Consider the following 19,853-nt stretch of genomic DNA (forward strand, 5'->3'; position numbering starts at 1 on the left):
TCCACAAAAAGAGATACCAGGAAATTTGGGGAAAATGGTGGAGGAAAACTATTGGGGAAAAAAGGTACATGAAACAAAGAAAAAGAACGTTGGAAGGAAGTTCTCTAATGGAGACAATTACGGCTTTAATAGGACATCTGTTCCAAGCAGTGTGAATCTCCGGGTGCTGCTATTGTTGGTATAGCTCTATTTCTTGGTGCAGTAAGTAGACTGCAGTTGTCATGGGCAATTACAGCCCAGTGAGCAAAGTCGCACATTCCATCTGGAGAGACTGGTCACTTCAACTGGCATAAGCCAGCAGGATCCTCAGGAAATAGGAACTCGCTCCACAGGGCTCTCCAGATTCTCTTTAGCTTCCCAACTCAAACTGTTCTTTTAGGTTGCTTGCTAGTTTTCAGGCTTGTTTGTGTCCCCTTAAAGCTGCCATTTGGAAAGTTGATTTTCAGGATGGGATTTGGCAAGGCAAATAGAGCCCCAGTTGGGAGAGAACATCTACCCTGCCGAGAAGGTTATGAAAAAAGACAGGACGATAGATTCCAGCTGCAGCAGGTTCAGAGCGAAAGAGAAAAAGGATGTACACGCTCACATACATAAATACCTTGAACTGCTTTTGTGTAGAGCTTGGGTTCGGCAAGCCCTCAACATATTTCAGCCCAAAACCTTTGCCGTACTTTCTTTTTCACTATGTGCTACATTTCAGGAAAAATGTAATGTGCATCCTTCTAGTTTGTCTGACTTCAATTTTGTCCTTCAAATTTATTTTTTTTTAATTTTTTTGATTGTAGGACGAAATTTATTAGAAGATAGGAACGCTCCCAGCAGTAGGAAGGGATCCAAAAGAGGGTTACCCCTGTCCTTCAAATTTATTAACCCATCTTTTATTTATTAACTCATATGGCTACTCTTATCTAGCAACTCCAGTCTCCCATGGCTAAATAGATGCTTATGTCTATTGTGTTTATACCAGAGATTTGTTGCGAGAGGGTAAGAAGAGGGTCACTCTGAGAAGCTGAGGTTTCTTTTTCACCCCAGACGTTTTGAAGGGTCATGAGCTGCTATCAGTCTCAAGTCTAGGGCATCTTTTGGGACATGATGTGTCATTCGTTTGACCCTGCTGTGGGATTGAGCTTTCTTGCAGTCCAGGACCTCACGTCCCAACCATTTTCTCCTGTATCAGGACTGGTGATGCCCATCTCAAGACAACTTAGGGTTAAATGTAAGGACATGTTTTGATTATAGCATGCAATTCGCCAACCAAAAATTACACCAAAACTGAAATCTGAAAGAAGAAAGGGCAAAGCAGAGTCATTCTAAAAAAACTTTTGTCAACCTGGCTGGGCTTAATGCAGCACAAAGCAAGAGAGAAGTTTTTTTCTGTGTCTCAGTCAGGCACAGTAAGAGAAGTCCTTTGGGAATCACACATCACCAGGAAGACTTAGAGAAAATGGAGACTCAGCAAGGAGCTGGATTCTTTGCACAGATAATTCTGAAACTGCCCTTTCCCAGAACTTTCAGCTGGTGAGATATTCCGCAAGATTTTCTGCCTCATCCTATTTTATTACCAACCCATCTCTACTTATTCTAGTTTCGCCCAGACATAATGGCAACAAGGGCTTTCTAGCTTACAAAATTAATACAAAAATGCTGAAACCGTGTCCTGATGGCAGAAGGAAGAAAAATTTCCTTACAATCGCCATGCAAACAGTCCACTGCGTTCATAACTGCACCCTTTTACATGCAGGTGGGGGAGCTGACTTGATATACAATTTTAACTGGGCCTCTTTAGAAAAGGAAGTCACGTCTGAACTTGGCTTCAGGAGCTTCTACCCCCATTCACCTTAGTACAGAAGGTCAAACTAATATTTTTTAAATGAATGCCCAACCATATTTCTTTCCCTCTTTCCCCCAAACCATTTCATTTGGATTCGATTTTCATTGTCCTGGCATTAATACTGACAGTTCATCTGACTTTAACAAAAAAGGGAGATAACTTTTTATACGCTGAAACAGATAACCTGCTTCTACCGACCTGATTAATTTAAATGCATAACTTAGTCTTAAATAGAGTGATGCCAGTAGCTGAGGACAGCGAGAAGAGGTCAAAAGTAGGCAGAGTGGACCAGATAGGCCCTTATGGACCTCGCTGAGGATTTTGGATTGGAGGATTGAAAGCAGGAAATGACATAAGATTTGAATTAATACTTTATCTTTTATTATATTATGACTGGTTTTTAAAGCTAGAATTCCAATTTTATTTCGAATGCTCTTTTTAAAGAGAAAATACAAGATCTGAAAGGATCAAATGTCAGCAGCCAGGAGCTATTTTATTGCCAAACATTCTCTTCACAAATGGACCTGTCCACACTCTGCCAAGCATTCTCTTTGGTCTTGCCATAGAGGGAAGACATTGTGAGAAATGTCAAGATTCGGCTCAGGTAATTTCTTTCTTCATAAATGACTAAATGATATTGACTTTTTTTAAAAAAAGATGTGACTTAATAGACTAAGAACTGTGCTCTTGGATGAACCGTAGAGTCCTTGGCCCCCTTTGCTTCTGCCTATGACTTGCAATGCTTTGTCACTAAAGGGTCCTGGTTGACCTTGGTCAAGTCATTCCTCTTGTTGGCCTCTCTTGCCTCTTCCGTACAGTGGGCCCAGATAGCATTGTCAGTGGCATTTCCACTCTGCCTTCTTCTAGTTTTACGTATCCATTTTCAATCTATGTTTCCAGTTAAGCGACTGATCTGTGGAATGATCCAGAAGAAAGGTTCTAAAGGAATGGCTCTAACCCTCCCCTGCCCTATTATCCAGAAGGCATCACATCAGTTTCCTCCTTTACAAATAGCACTTAATACACCCTGTAAGTATTTGCCTACTTGCCTGTTTTCTGCCTTGCCTTCCTCTTGTGCTTTCCATTACAATTATCTTCTCCTGCTTCCCCAATCCAACTGTAGTAATCATTCATTTGTTGGGAAGACATTAATGGAACCCCTCTGGGTAAAAGGCACAACAAAGCCCCAGTGTCTGGCCTTCAGATAAGGGGAAGTTAGTGACCAAAAGCCAGAATATAAGATAGAAAGTGCAGAGGAAAAGGAAGTCACATGGCATAAAGATTTCCTGGGAAAACAAACAAAAAGAGCTAGAAGGGGAGTAAAAACTGACAGAAATAGCCCCAGGACATTTGCACATAAAAGGTTACACAGCCCTGTCTGGATTGCTCAGATTAGGCTTTGGTTTCTTACCTCTGGTAAAAACTGGGAGGTTTGTGAAAACAGATTTCAAAGCATCTCTCACTCTGTGCCTCCAAGAAACAAGCCTCTAGGCCTCTACACATAGAAACATTTTCACAAGGCCTTGCTGCCCTCTGGGGCCAGGAAGGAAAGGAGATACAATAATAGCCTATAATGAAGAGAAGGGCAGCAGTAAGAGGGGCAGGCAGTTGATGGAATAATATTCAACCATCATAAATGGATATTGAATCCTAAACATGTAGATGCACATTTCGAGCCCCAAATGATTAGTTCCCACACAGACTGAGTCTTTATAAATATTTAAACTAGAAAGGGAGAAAAGAAACAAATCTTCATTTTGGTATTTGCAGGAAATATCTGAGTTTTGGCTTGGGAGGCAATGGGGCCTTTCAGGGCAAGAAATGATGTGAACAATTAGGGTTGTCTCACCTGCCTTTCAACCAAGCAGACTGCCTCCTCGTCCACTCTGAAGCAATCCCTGGGGTGTCGCTGCCCACTCTGTTCACTTCTGCAAACATCACTGACAGAGGAAAGGGGGACGTGAAGCAGGACACTGCTCCCTGATTCGTTGGGACAAGATTTTTGCACTATGCTTCTCTAAAGTGTGGACCACAGGTTGCTAGCATCCGACTCAGGGAGAGCTTGTAAAAGATGAAGTGTCCTGGTCCCCACCTGAGACCTCTGAATTTGAATCTGTGTCTGCAATAATCTTTTTATTTATAATACTTAACTGTTTATCTGTTTTGTTTGCTGTATCTTCAGTTCCTAGAAAAGTACTAGAAACATGGTAGATGCTCAACAAATATGTATTGAATGAATGAATGTATTCGCATATTGCACGTTCTTGGTCATGATGGTTAGTCATGACAACTCAAGCCAGACCAAGAAGATCCAGCTGTGAGGCTCTTGTTGAGAATGAGTCCTTTTATTGCTTGGACGGATAAGACCTATGGGGTGATTTTTGCCTGAGAATAAAGGCAATAAAGAGGAAAGTGGAGCCAAGAGATTGAGTGAGAAAGGCTGGGTCGGGAAAACAGCTGTGGTCTTGTTGGGGATGGAAGACAATACATTCCTTTCTGCTGAAGTCATGCTGACCAGGACTTCCATCACTCAAGGTGAGACCTGTCAGACCAAACCCTTACTTCCAGACTTCCTGGTGTTCCCTATCAGGACCAACCACGTGCCCCGTCTAGGCTACAGCTTTTTCAAAGTAGAGTTCATGCCTTTTCTTCTTTATATGTCACTCTTGTTTCTAGGCTCTTGCCTCTTTAATATAGGGTAGGTTCTTTGCATCTTTCTTTGTTGTGATTACTGTGAGAAATTTGTTTTTGCAAATGACTCATTTGATCTTCTCCGGAACCCTCAAACCAGCAATGGAGGCAAAATCCTCTTCCAGTTCATTGATGACACAATAAACACTCAAGGAGATGGAAGCACAAGTCCTGGGGGGAGCTAGCTGGTATGCAGTGGAGTCAGCTGGGGTCTCACCCAGGCCCTCTCATCACACAGCCTTCTCTCTTCCACTCTGTCTTCTGGCCTCCTTTTCAAGAAAAACAACGGACCTAAGGTTCAGTGAGTCTTCCCTAATGAATTCATCAACTTGAGCCATAAAGGACATGAGATTCCCTGAGTCTTGTCAGGATGTTCCTGAGCCCCGCTGTTAGGTTTTGTACATGGAACTCTTCTCCAAGAGGGTGATGCTCGGGCTCAGGATGCTTGCTGGAGATTCCAGATACTTTATGATGAGAGATTTCTTGGGTTCGTGTTGGCATCATCCTCTCAGCCCGTTTCCTAGTATAGGTGGCATAGACTGAAACTATAAGATGGGGATGGAAACCCATCCTAACCTCAGTGTGAGGTTCAGCAGAGAAAGGATATATTTTGGAACTTGTACCCAGAACGCACCCTAAGGTACAAGAGATGATTCTGCCTCCAGACACCACCTCCCTTCATAAATACCTAATGCTCACTGCTCAGAAGCCAGTGATCAGGCAACCCCTTCGGGTCCCCTCCCACTGTAGAAGCTTTTCTGTCCTCTCAATAAATTCTGCTTTTGAAAAAAACAAAAGCCAGTGACACCAGACACCACACACACACACACACACACACACACACACACACACACACACACACACCCTTATAGTTTTTGTTAGGTGCTTTAAAACCATGCCCTTCAGGAAATGACTATGGATGCACACCCGGAAATAAGATACCCCAGTAACCAAACAAAAAACACAAATATCAATATGATACTAATTAAAACTGTAGCAAAATAAAAAACACTCCATGCCTCCAAGAAACAAACCTCTAGGCCTCCACACATAGAAATATTTTCACAAGCCTTCACTGCCTTCTGGGGGACAGGAAGGAAAGAAGATACAATAGCCCATTCCGAAGGGAAGGGAGGCAGAAAGGAGGGGGGCAGCTGATGGAATAACATTCAGTCATCACAAATGGATATTGATTCCTAAACATTGACACACATTGCAAACCCAAAATGATTAGTTCCCACACGGACTGAGTCTTTACAAATACTTCTGATCCGAGTCAGTTTAAAGATTCAAGTCAGAATATAAAAATTGGCCAAAGAGGGCTGTACTTTGTGGCTCCCGAGGAGTGCTTTATGGATTTGAAACTTACCATTGGAATCAGAGCCATTTTCACAGATATATCATGGCAGTGATTGATAGTAGTGGTAATCATGATGATGACAAATATGCTATTTGAAATACACAGTGGCTGGCGCTCTGTTGTTAGCCAAGAACTCACTCTCCGTGCATCATCCCCTTTGATAGAACAGTCCTGGTGAAAATGTGGAACTCATCACAGGCTGTTCAGATACAACCAGAGTATCAGCGACTGACATCCCAAAGCAAAGGGTCTCAGAAGGAGAAGGAATCATGAGTTTAACGAGATCATTCTACAGAGGATAACAATAGCCAACATTTAAGCTAGGCCCAGTGCCACATATTTAACATTCATCATCTCACTTAATCCTCACACTCTTCACCCCCAGATCACTGGTGAGGAAATGGAGGCTTAGCAAGGTTAAGCCACATATGATGGTTACCCAACTAGCAAGTGAGAGAGCCAGGCCCTGTGGCTCAACAATGGCATTCATCCTTACGGCTCAAGATATACTGCCGGTCCAGTCCTACACAACCCCACTTTGCTTACTAGCAGAGTCACGGTATGACAGACTTTCTGTCTTGGAAGCAGAGAGTCCAAAAAAAGACAAGTGGGAGTCGGAGAAGTGGAACCAACTAGCTGTTTGACCTTTGGAAAATCAGCCTCCCAAGTCCTGTCTTCACTTCTATAAAACAAGATGCTTATCCGAGCACTCTGTAAAGAATCATGCAGCTTCTACATCTGAAAATACCACAAAATATATCATGCGTGATCATAAGCAAGTATGGCAGGAAGGGAAATTTGCTATTAACAAAAAGAAGAGCTGGGCATGGTAGCTCACACTTGTAATCCCAGCACTTTGGGAGGCTGAGGCAGGAGGATTGCTTGAGCCCAGGAGTTTGAGTTGGATAAAACAGTGAGACCTCATCTCTACAAAAAAAAATCAAAAAATTAGCCAGGGGTGGTGGCATGTGCTTATTGTCTCAGCTACTTGGGAGACTGAGGTGGAAGGATCACCTGAGTCCAGGAGGTCAAGGCTGTGGTAAGCCATGATCGTGGGAATGACAGAGTGAGACCTTGAATAAAAAAAAAAATTTTTTTTAGCCAAAAGAAGAAAGAAAAGAATAACCAGAGCTACTTCTGCATTCTAGAGGAGCAACAGAATTCCTCCCAGAGGATTCTTAAAAGGCATCTTATTAGGCCTTTTGGTTGTTAGCACAGTTCTTATAAAAGAATCTCTGATAAGTCTTCTGGTGCCCATAACTAAGTGATTTCAGCACATCAGAATCCTCCTCAACACAGGGCTCCAAGCAACCACCTAATACAAGATCAAAGTGGGCTTGCAAGATAAAATGCATTTTAGATACCATTCAAAAAAGGACTATCTCAGTTTTTTAAAACACGTATGCCTTGCCGGCATCTCAGGGATACACAGCAGGTATCAAATAAATGGGAGCTGGGAGGCAGCCTGTTAGACAAGTGCAAGGCCTGCTAAATGCAATTGCCAGGACCAAGATTAAACGCACCTGAAAATGAGGTGGTCCAAGCTGTAGTTATGGGTCGGGTCTGACAGGGGCATTTATAAACTCTAGGGTATTAGAGCTTAACACTTCTGGGATAGAAATTGATGTATTTGCTTTCAGCCAGGAGAGAGAAAGAGAAGCTTCTCAGGGAAAGTCCTCACTCCAGACCACAGGATTCCTCTCTAGGAGCACAGTAGCTGTTCTCTGCATGCCGACTCCCATGGGACTCCCAGACAAAACAAACTGATTTTCATACACATGAAAGCACCCTATCAATCTGTTTTACTTTTCTCTCCTTTGGGAGTGAAGATGAGCTTGTGGGATCATCACAGCAAGCTATAAACAATGACTGAAGGGAGAAATGGACCAGGGGGTGCGTCTGGGCAGACTCCTGGCTTCTGTTGCATTTTAGTTCTGCCTGGAATAATCTCTACTCAGAGATACCTTGTAAGGGAGTGTGTGTCCCTCTGGATTTTCTTTCCACCGCACTTTACCTTCCTATTCTTGCCACCTTTTCTTTGTGAAAAGTGGAATAATACATCCATAGCTAGTGAAAACACAACCCACAAATCGAACTTTCTTTTCACAACTGGGCACTCCCATGAGGCCCTTTGAGTCTCTGCATTTGTTCTCTGTGGGAAGAGAGAGGGATGTCTCCAGAGGTCCCAGCTGGGTGAACAGTCAACACAGTGCCTGGAGTGGTTGCCAACTGCCAGGCGCAGGGAATACAAGAGAAAATAGGGGCAAGGGAGGCGTGGGTCTTACTTCATGGAACTAGCAGTCTAGAAGAGAAGATGGCTGAAATAAATAACTATACATGGCAAATGAAATCATTGCCATGTGCCCAGGGCTGTGAGGGAGGACAGTGGGCAACATGACCACAAAATGGGGACCCAGCTGGATCTGGGCAATTCGTAGTGAGAGATCACAGGATCTCACTGATGTATGCGCAGCCACAGGGCTTTGTAGCCATAGCAACACCCTTAACGTCACTCCCTCTCTGTGTCAATTTCAGGCATTTTCCTAAGAGTGCTCCCAAATCCAGGAATAAACCATGTGTTTTAGAAGCAGCGGTGGCCACAGCTAATGGTGGCCAAGGCAGGACCCACAGCAGGAAGACCGTGGTGCTGCAGCAGCAGCGATGTGGGTCCCACGGCAGTGACCTCTGTGGTCCAGGGAACTCCTGAGTGTGCTAGTTTGCCTTTGGTTCCCCTGCCTCAGGAGCAATAGCAGTCTTACACAGCTACTAATCTGTTGTTTCCCTCACCCTTCTTTTTAATGCCAGCCAGGTTTTTCAGTCAATTCCTGAAATCAAATTCTCTCTGTTTGAAATCCCAGAGACAGACGTGGTGGCTTAGGCCTGCAATCTGCTTTTTGGGAGGCTGAGGCAAGAGGATTACTTGAGTCCAGGAGTTTGAGACTAGCCTTAGCAACATGTAGAGACCTCATCTCTAAAAAAAAAAAAAAAATTACAAATAATCAGGTGTGGTGGGGCACACCTGTAGTTCACTGAGGCAGGAGGATCGATCACCTGAACCCAGGATAGCAAGGCTGCAGGAAGCCATGAGCGGTGAGCATGCCACTGCACTCTAGCCTGGGTGACAGAGACTCCAACTCAAAAATAAAGAAATAAAAATAATCCCCGACGTGCTTTGGCTTTCCTGACTGATACGGAGTGCAAAGATGTCTAAGAGATTAAGAGATAGCCCTGTCTTCAAGGTCATTCGAGGACCAGCCCTTCCCCTTTTGAGCAGAAATACTCGGGTTCTTGTCTCACTTCTCTAAGAGTGACAGGTAAGGAAGAGAAACCCATCACGATCCCCTGCAAAATGTGTCCTCACTTGACTCATTTCTGGGAACTAAAAGCTTTCTCTCAGTACATGTAGGTAACCCAAGAGCTCTGTGAATTGCCAGAAGTAACTTGAAAAAATAGAACACCAGTGGGAAGCATGTGCTGAAGGAAATTTAGCCAGGGAACAGAGAAGTACGAATGACAGGAGGCAGCTGAAGGAAAGAACCCAGAAGGGTAAGAGTAAGCAGTAAACAGAGAGACAGAATTCAAATGGGTTGAGGCCTCCCCACCCCTCGTTGTCCAGATGGAGTGTGAGGAAGAAGAGGGAGCTACTGACCTGCTCAAAGAATTAGGATATTTCTACACAGCCAATTTCAGCCCAAACCCAGGTTGTATCTACAACCACTCTGTAACATGGTGGTTAAGGCAGGACTCTCAGGTCAAATCACACAGTAGCTTCATGGCTTTGAGTAAGTTGTTATGTTTCTCTAAGCCTCAGTTTCCTCATCAATTAAAAAAAAAAGTGGCGGACTGGGCATGGTGGCTCATGCCTGTAATCCCGTGCTTTGAGAGGCTAAGGTGAGAGGATCACTTGAGAACAGGGGTTTGACACCAGCCTGGGCAACATAATGAGATACTAGCTAATTAACTTTTTTAATTAGCTAGTTGTGGTGGTATGTACCTGTAGTCCCAACACTTTGGGAAGCTAAAATGGGAGGATCCCTTGTGCCCTGAAGTTTGAGACTGCAGTGAGCTATGATCTCACCACTGCACTCCAGCCTGGACAACAGAGGGAGACTGTATTAAAAAAAAAAAAAAAACAACTTTGGTTACGGGGAGTGGGGGAATATAATGGTCAATTTTAAGTGTCAACGTGGCAAGATAAAGCACCCAGATATTTGGCCAAACACATCTGGATATTGCTGTGAAGGTATTTTTTAAAATTTGAGATTAATGATTAAATCAGTAGACTTCGAGTAAAGCAGACGATCTCCATAATGAGAGTGGGCCTTTTCTAATCAGTTGAGGGCCTTACGAGACAGAATGACCTCTCTTGAGGAAGAGAGGAATCTGCCAGTAAGCAGCCCTCAGACTTGAGCTACTGCAGCAACCCTTACCTTGAATTCCAGCCTGCCCTGAAGAATTTGGACTCCCCAAGCCTCCCCAAATGCATGAACTAATTTCTTAAATCAATCGCTCACGCGCGCGCGCGCACACACACACATACACACACACACACACACACATATGTATATATGACTGACATTTATATATATGAAGGAGAGAGAGAAAGGTGCCCCCTAAAAGTACACACGTTTTAAGAAAGGAAAAAACTGTGTTAAAATTGTAATACTTAATATATACCAAATGATGAATAGAAGTCACTTTGACTTCTGCAATTACAAGAGGCTCTCCAAGTGATCACTATCAGCATCCAGACACTTCTGATTATAGCAAACTACTGTAGGACTTGTGGCTGTGCGAGGTCTCCCAGATCTCTCCTTGTGCACATCACACACAGTACCACGTGTCTCAAACTTATCATGAATGTGGGCGTTTGTCAGGCATGTTGGAGGTTCTGTGGCACACTCACGCCTCCATTGTCATTGAACTTTCATGATGTTTTCAAATGTCAAATGCCACCTCAAAATGGTCTTGTACTCTTTGAGCGACAACTGTTCTTTCACCATTTTCTTAAACTGTCCTGCTGGTCCCACAGTAATGCTAGCATTCATTTGATTAATGCCACCTTTTGAGTGAACATCATACTACACACTGATACCATAATTCAATTAAATTTCAAAAGTAATACATAGGTTACATCTCTTAAAATGTGTATGCCTTTTTTGGCACCCTGATATATGTGGAGGACCCCAGAAACAACCGGAATTCTTTTTTGAAAGGCAGGCCCTTTGAAGTACAGGCTTCCCCCGCTGTGTGAGTGTTCTAGAAACCCATTGACACCAGTACACCATCTAGCATTGTTGTGAGAGGCTGTGTTCAGCTTCAGTGAATTTTTTGGGGGGGTGGAGAAAGTTTTTCAACATTTTGGCCCATTTCGTGATGGATGATTTATGAGCATACTTGCCCATACCGCTCTGAGTGTTCAGCAGTTTTTTTGTTTTTCTGTTTTTTTGGGTTTTTTTAACCTAAAATGGCATGATCCCCATGCCCCATCACCCTTATCACCCAATCTCTCCTCCAGAGACTTTTGTTTTCCTGGATGAAAAAAGTCCTTAAAGGGAAATGGCAGAAGCACTAAAAGATATCAAAAGTGACATGTTCAAAAACCATTCTGAGCAGTGGAAAAAGCATCTCGACAGGTATATTACATCAAACAGAGAGTACTTTGAAGTTTAAACACATAAGAGTTTTTATAAATAAACTCCAGGGTTTTGGGGGTCCCCCCATGTATATATATGTACAATCACACACACACACATATCCTGTTTCTCTGGAGAACTCTGACTACTATAAGGAGTGATCATTTCTACATTACAAAGATGTCAAAAAGGTGAAAATGAGACCCCAAATGTGAGGTTCTCAGGACAGTACTTGGTTTACTATAAACGTTCAATATTAAGGGATTAGCAGTAGCAGTACACTACTACTAGTAGTGTAGGGGGCACTAGGGGGCACATAACATCAATAAGGATACCTGATCTCAAACCAGACAAAGTGGGGGCCAAAGAGAGGCCCAAACTTTACCTGTTGGATGACCATTTGTATACCTTACACTGAATTGTACCCTACATCTTTAAAATAAATAAACACTTTTTTTTACAGAGACATGGCAAAAATGAATAAATAAATAAAGGAATAAATACATAAATAAATAAATGAGCATTCAGTATTACCCATATGAGAACCTTGGTTCCCCGAAGGACTGTTTCTGACAGCAACAGCCTCTTGCTAGCCCAAAGGCAGACTAAAAGGTGACTATCCCTGTGCTATCCGTGGTGGACCAGGAGATCTGGGCACAAACGCTGGCTCTGACAAGCATGAGCCCTGTACTGGTCACTTCACTGAACAGGAAGGAACTGGTAGAGCCAGACCTGGATGCCACACCCAGATCCATACCACACCTCATGTTCCCCTGTTGGGTCACCCCATACTTGGGTAGCACTATGGTCACTGGGAGATGAAAGTGAGGACCTGTCTTAGTCTCCCCAAGCCTCTGGGAGCAAGTTTGCAACCCCAGGGATACTACTGCTAGAAGCAAACTCTTCCTACCTTTTCTTTTTTCCACTTTCAGAAATTTTACACACTTGTGTATTAGTTTCCTGTGGCTGCTGTAACAAATTACCACACACACAATTTATGACTTAAAATGGCAGAAATTTATTCTCATCGTTCTGGAGGCAGAAGTCCAGAATGAAGGTGCCTCCAGAGTTGCACTCACTCCGTGAGGCTCCAGGAGAGAGAATCTGCCCTTGCCTCTTCCAACTTCTGGTGGCTGTCTGCAGCTTCTTTGGCTCATGGCCACATCAATCCAATTTCTCCCTCCATCTTTACATACCTTCTCCTCTGTATCTAACCTCCCTCTGCCTCCCTTGTACAAGGACATGTGTGATGATATTTAGAGCCTACCAGGATCATCCCCCATTTCAAGATTTTCAATGTCATCACACCGCAAAATGCCTTTTCCCAAATAAGGTAACACTTACAGATTCCAGGAATTGGAACCTGATATCTTTGAAAGTCACTATTCTACCTTCTACAACTTGGTTCCCTGGGCTGGGCTGATGCCCTGAGTTTTAAGGAGTTTACATCATTCCCTGAGTAACAGCCAAAATCAAAGCCCCACTGATGGGAAAAGAGGTTTTATCATGAGCACCTGAGAGAGCCCTCTTCAAACCCAATGGTTGGATTGGGTATGTTTACTGAAAGGAGACTCCCCAACCCCATACGAGACAGACTCCTTGGATGCTTCCAGAAGCTTAGCTTGTATCAGCAGAGGCCTTGGCTAGGCTCATTTTTCTGGGGGAATGGGTGGAGGGAGGAAGGGCAGAGTCAGCCCCAGGAGAAGTTTATACTGGCCCAGGAATTCATCTCAGAAAAACAGTCTGACGACTAGACCACTTAAAAGGAGGACTCAGAGATTCTTTTTTCCCTAATCTGTGGAACTTTCTGTGCCAACAAAAGCAGCTGGATTTTTTTTTTTTTTTTTGACATAGCAAACTTTTTCTCCCATGTCTAGCTCTACTCTTAAGGAGGAGAAAACCATCTGTCTTCATGTGTGCCAGCACGCTATTCAGCATGAGAACATGGACAGCTTGAATTATCGAGACCAACACACAACATCCAGTTTTCCTTTTTCACAGGGAATGGGCAACAGGCAGGAAAATCCTAGACTTCAGCTTTTTTGCTCTGGTCCTCAGTCGGACACCCTTAGCCCCTCAGTGAACCTGCTTCCTTCTCTGTGACTGTTCTTCTGCTCTGCAGGTTTAGACTCTCTTTCTCTTTTCTCCCACCCACTCACTACTTGTTCAGTCAGGGACTTTGTTACAGGGCACATGTAACCCTTCAATCACCCAGCAACCTTCACTTCCCAGATGATTCTTCTGAGAGATACCATACAGCAGATGCTGGCAGTGTCTGACTGTAGCCTCAGTCCTTGCTTCTTTGTAGGTGCAATCAAATCCACTTGCCGCACCTGGGACGTTTTGCCCCAGGGCTCTCTATAACTGCCAAGGTCCCCTCTACCTGCTGTGTCCTTCAGAGCCCACCAAGAGTCAGTGCTGTACAGGAGAAGGCCCTTGACCAATGGCTAGCAAGCAACAGACAAACATCCAGCTCCTTCTGCCCTCAGACAGGATGACTCCAAGGCCCATGTTTTATGCTAGGCTTCCTCAGTGTCCACTGTCTCAACTTGCTTGATGATAGATTTTTATTTTTTTATTTTTTTGACTGCCTTCTCATCTCAGCATCACTTTCCTACCCTTCACCTGTGCTTCCTGCAATCACCTCCTGAAAATGACAGTGGTGCCTCCCCCCAACTCCTTATCTGCAGTTTGCTTACAAAGTTTCTGTTATGCCCACCCAGGGGCAAAAATATTACATCACTGCTTTTGTGCTTTGGGGGCCACTATGAAAGAAAATAAGGGTGACTTGGACACAAGCACGGCAATACCATGACAGTCAATCTGATAATGGAGAGGGCTACCAAGTGACTCATGGGTAGGAAGAGTTCACAGCATGGGGATGCTGGACAAAGGGACAATTCGTGTTCTGGAAGAGATGGTGCGAGACTTCATCATGCTACTCAGAATGGTGCACAATTCAAAACACATGAGTTATTTTTTTCTGGAATTTTCCATTACATCACAATGCCTACGTCGTTCACCTCACTTCCTCTTGTCATGAGGGCATTTTATCCTCTCACTTCATCATAAGGTGAAGGGTAAGTGCAGGACAATAAGCTAGAGAGAAAGAACAAGCACATTCACTAACTTTTATTATAGAACATTATTATAATTGCTCTATTTTCTTATTAGTTATTGTTAACCTCTTACTGTGCTTCATTTATAAATTAAACCTTCTCATAGCTATAGACGCATAGAAAAAAACATACTATATATAGGGTTTGGTACTTTCTGTGGTTTCAGGCATCTGCTGGGGCTTGGAACAGATCCCCACAGGTAAGTCAAAATACGATTGAATTATTGTCTTGGGGTCTGTTTCTGGGAGAAACCCAAGCTAGGATACCCTCCAATCTCCTTTGAAACTGCCTGTGTTCATCACAGGCATGATGCCTTGGAGTTAACTTTCCCATGCACTCATATGGCTTCACGCCCTGAAATCTGCCCACTTTGGTAATAGAGTGAGAAAACAGACATGGACAAACGTTTTCTTACTGTTTTGAGGGGAAGATTGTTCCCTTCTGTTTACTTATTATCTTATTTTTACACCCTACTCTAGCTTCTTCCACAATAATGTACACATGCTTCCTTTCAGAAACTATTCCAAGGACGGCTATGGTAAACCTCAAGCTTTTCTTGCAATTTTGCTTGATTTACATTTTTTTACCCATCTCACTCTCTTTTTAGAAGAGACTGGTTCATGACCTCTGGAGCTACTCAAACCCACTGCCAGACCTCCTTCCTCGATTCCCAAGCCAAGCACAAGCAAAAGGCTCTTCTAGGGAAACTTCAGTGGTCACTTGCCTCCACTGCAACTGTCAGCACAAAAACTAGGCTTCTGGAATCAGCCCCTTCCAATACTGTTGCTACTTAACTTCCTAGTCTCTGAATTCCCTCAATTCAGCTGACATCAGTGGCAAGACCCCTAGTCAACTTTGCCCCAAAGTGAGATCTATGACCTAGTAATTATTGCTCCACTACTGGTTGTCTCTTGCCATGTGGGGCTAACACCTAGCTGTTAGTAATGCTCAGTATGATTTAAGAAGCAAAACCAAATATAAATAGCTACTTCTGTAGCTGGTAATTTGCCCAAACTTTCTCAGTGTTACCACAATGAAATTCATTATCTCTGGAAAAGCCTTGATTGGGATTTAGAAGAGAAAGAGATTCAACTCTGTCCCATCTTTCCAGGTTTTTCTTTCTGCCTATCCTGTGACTTTCCAAATGATCATGAGGTCTTTGTGTACAGGGAAGCCATGAAGGCCAGTGCAAATCTCCTGAGCTTTGAAATCATACCATTCTGGGTAATATCTCAGTTCTACCACTTGCTCAGCATATGATCCTAGACAAGTTATGTAACCACTCTGAGCCAAAGTTTCCTCAACTGTAAAACAAAGATGATAAAATCTACCTGCAGTGTTAAGGTGAAGATTAAAACAGATGATGTATATCTAACTAATAGATCAATTATGGGAAGAAGTGTGTTGAAATCTTTCACTGTGGTGGTGGATTTATTTATTTCTTCTTGAACTTCTAATAATAAATATAGAGAACTTGGCTGTACAATGATCACTTATGTATCTTAATCCACTATGTACCTAATCACTTATGTACCCCACATCTTTAAAATAAAAAGAGAGAGAGAACTTGGCACAGAGTCAGCACTCAATAAACACACACATTTAATAAGAAGAAAGCTATAAAAGGTCAGCAGATATTCAAATTTTGTTTTTAACAAAACATCATTCTGGATCAGGGTCAGCAAACTATGGCCTGTGGGGCTAAATCTGATCTGGCACCTATGTTTGTATGGCCCACTTTTTACATTTAAAAAGTTCCTTTAAAAAAAACAAGAAAAACAATATTTTGTGATACATGAAATGATATGAAATTCAGATTTCAGTGTCTAGAAATAAAGTTTTATTGGAACTCAACCACTTCATTTATTTATTTATGTATTGTTTCTGATTGATTTCACACTACAAAGACAGGGCCAAGTAGTTACAACAGAGACTAGATAGGTCATATATTTTCTATCTGGCCCTTTTAATAAAATGAGTCCCGAGCCCTGATCTAGATCAATGGTTTATTTAAGCTGTGTTAAATCTAAAAAAAAACACCTCCAAGTTCCCTCAGGTTAGGAAGGTTTATCATCAGGCTACAAGTTTCCACAGAAAGAGCTGGGTAATTCTAAAGCAGGGTGTTGGCATGTAGCAGACCACTACCACCAACGTGACACCCTGCTGCATGCAGACTCATTCCAGCCATGCTGCGGTTGCCCTAGCAACTGACTTAAGGTGAGAAATGTGGAGAGGCAACAAACAAGAGAAAAAAATCTTGATGCCTAAGTTAGACTAGAAAAATCTCTCTTCAGTATCCCAAACCTTTCAAAAGCCAGGTTGGTTTTCATTTCTTTACCTCCTTACTATTTACTGTCTTATGTACCAAATACTAGGCTGAGCACTTAAGTACATTGTCTTCTTGATTCTTCTTAACAGGTCTAGGAGTTCAGTATCATCTCCATTTTATGAGTAAATAATCCAAGACTGAGAGAGATTAAACAATACGCATGCAATGGTTTATCCTTACCAAAAGTTATATTGAAATTTGATCCCCTCAGGGGTATCCAAATCAGAAAAGAGGAAATCAAGCTATCCCTCTTTGCAGTCGACGTGATTCTATATCTTGAAAACCCAAGAGAATCTGTCAAAAACCTCCTTGCACTGATGAAGGACTTTGGCAAAGTCTCAGGATATAAAATAAATATGCAAAAGATAATTGCATTTCTATACACCAATAATAAACAAACAGAAACCCAAATAAATAGCACAATTCCATTCACAATAGCCACACAAGAAAGAAATACCTTGCATCTTCCTAACCAGAGACATGAAAGACCTTTACAATGAAAACTACAAAACACTGCTCAAAGAAATCAAAGATAACACAAACAAATGGAAAAATATCCCACACTCATGGATTGGAAGAATCAACATTGTTAAGATGCCCATTCTACCTAAAGCAGTCTACAAATTTAACGCAATACCCATCAAATTGCCAGCAACATTCTTCCAAGACCTAGAAACAACAATACAAGAATTCATATGGAAACATAAATAACCACCAATAGCCAAAACAATCCTCAGGAAAAAAAAGAAAAAAAAAAGGCAGGAGGTATCACACTCCCAGACTTTAAACTTTTTAATAAAGCTACAATAATCAAAACAGCTTGGTATTGTTACAAGAACAGGCATATAAACCAATGGAATAGAATTGAGATTCCAGAAGCAAAACCTCAATTTCTCAACCAACTCATCTTCAACAAAGCCTCCACCATAAACCACTGGGAAGAGGAGAACCTATTCAGTAAATGATGCTGGGAAAACTGGCTGACCACATGCAGAAAATTTAAGCAGGACCTCTACCTATCCCCATACACAAAAATCAACTCTAAATGGATCAGAGACCTAAACGTAAAACCTCAAACTATTAGAACCTTAGAAAATGCAGGAGACACCCTTATGGAAATTGAAACTGACAACAAATTCCTGATCAAAACCCTAAGTGCCCATGCCATAAGAGATAAGATAGACAAGTGGGACCTCATCAAACTGACAAGGTTCTTCAAAGTCAAAGAAACCATCAAGAGATCAGGGAGACAGCCCACAGACTGGGAAAAAATATTTGCCAACTGTATGTCTGACAAAGGCCTAACATCTAGGATCTACAAGGAACTCAAACATACTGAAAAGAAAAAAACAAACAGCCTCATTACAAAGTGGGAAAAAGATATGAATAGACAGTTCTCAAAAGAAGACATACGAGCAGCCAACAGATACATGAAAAAATGTTCAGCCTCACTCGTCATCAAAGAAATGCAAATTAAAACTATACTGAGATACCACCTAACTCCAGTCAGAATGACCATCACCAATAACTCAAAAAATAACAGATGCTGAAGAGGATGTGGTGAAAGGGAAGACTTCTATACTGTGGGTGGGAGTGTAAACTCGTACAGCCTCTGTGGAAAAGTGTGGCAACTCCTACAAGTTCTAAAAATCGACCTTCCATATGACCCCACAATCCCTCTACTGGGAACATACCCGGAAGAACTCAAATCACTCTATAAAAAAGATACCTGCACATGTGTGTTTATCACAGCATTGTTCACAATAGCAAGAACATGGAACCAATCATGTTGCCCATCAAAAGAGGACTGGTTTAAAAAATGTGGTACTTATACACAATGGAGTATTACACAGTTATAAAGAAGAAAAAAATCATGAACTTCACAGCAACTGGATGGATTAGAGTCTATAGGACTTCTTAGTGATCTTTCACAGAAACAAAGAACATGTGAGTATCACATGTTCTCACTCATAAGTGGACCTTGAACAGCTATCATAATACTGTAAGAAAAGGATTGACAGTAGCAGGAAACTGCAGGGGCTTGGGGGGGACAGGGAGGTGGGATTGGCAGTAGTGGGAATCTGCCCTGGGAGGGAGGGGTACACCTCATCAACAAGGGTACCTGCACAATGAATATTTGTATACCTAACCCTGAATTGTACCCACAATTTTAAAATAAAAAATTTAAAATTAAAAAAAAAAAAGAAATTTGATTCCCAATATGGCAGGATTGGAAGATGGGGCCTAGTGGGTAGTATTTGGGTCAGGGGAACAGATCCCTCATGATTAGATTAATGCCCTCCCTGGAAGATGAATAAGTTCTTGCTCTCTCAAGGATGGATTGGTTCCTTCCAGAGTGGGCTGTTAAAAAGAATCTGGCTTCTTCAGTTTCTTTCTCTTGCTCCTCATTTGCCATGTGATCACAAGGCTGCTTTCCTTCCACTTTCTGCATGAGTTGAAGTAGCCTGAGGCCCTCCACAGATGTGGGTGCCCAATCTTAAACCTTCCAGCCACTAGAATCATGAGCCAAATAAATTTGTTTTTCAATAAACTGCTCAGTCTTGGGGATTCTGTCTTAGCAACACTAAACAGACTAAGACTGCCGAAGGTTACCAACCTATGAAGTGTGGAATTAAGATTTTAAATTGAGGTTTTCTGACTTTAAGAACTCTTGATCCTACCTGTTACACTCTACTATTTTTCATAGAAATTTCCTTCTAAGAGTAAAGAGACAACCCATAGAATAGGGAGAAATATTTGCCAGTTATGCATCTGACAAAGACCTAACATCTAGGATCTGTAAGGAACTCAAAAAAATTGGGCAAAGGACATGAACAGAGAGAACAGCTATTGTGAACAATGTGAACAATGCTGTGATAAACATATG

Source organism: Carlito syrichta, unplaced genomic scaffold, assembly GCF_000164805.1.
Source record: "Carlito syrichta isolate Samal-C Ts95f unplaced genomic scaffold, Tarsius_syrichta-2.0.1 Scaffold312581, whole genome shotgun sequence".
Taxonomy (NCBI): domain Eukaryota; kingdom Metazoa; phylum Chordata; class Mammalia; order Primates; family Tarsiidae; genus Carlito; species Carlito syrichta.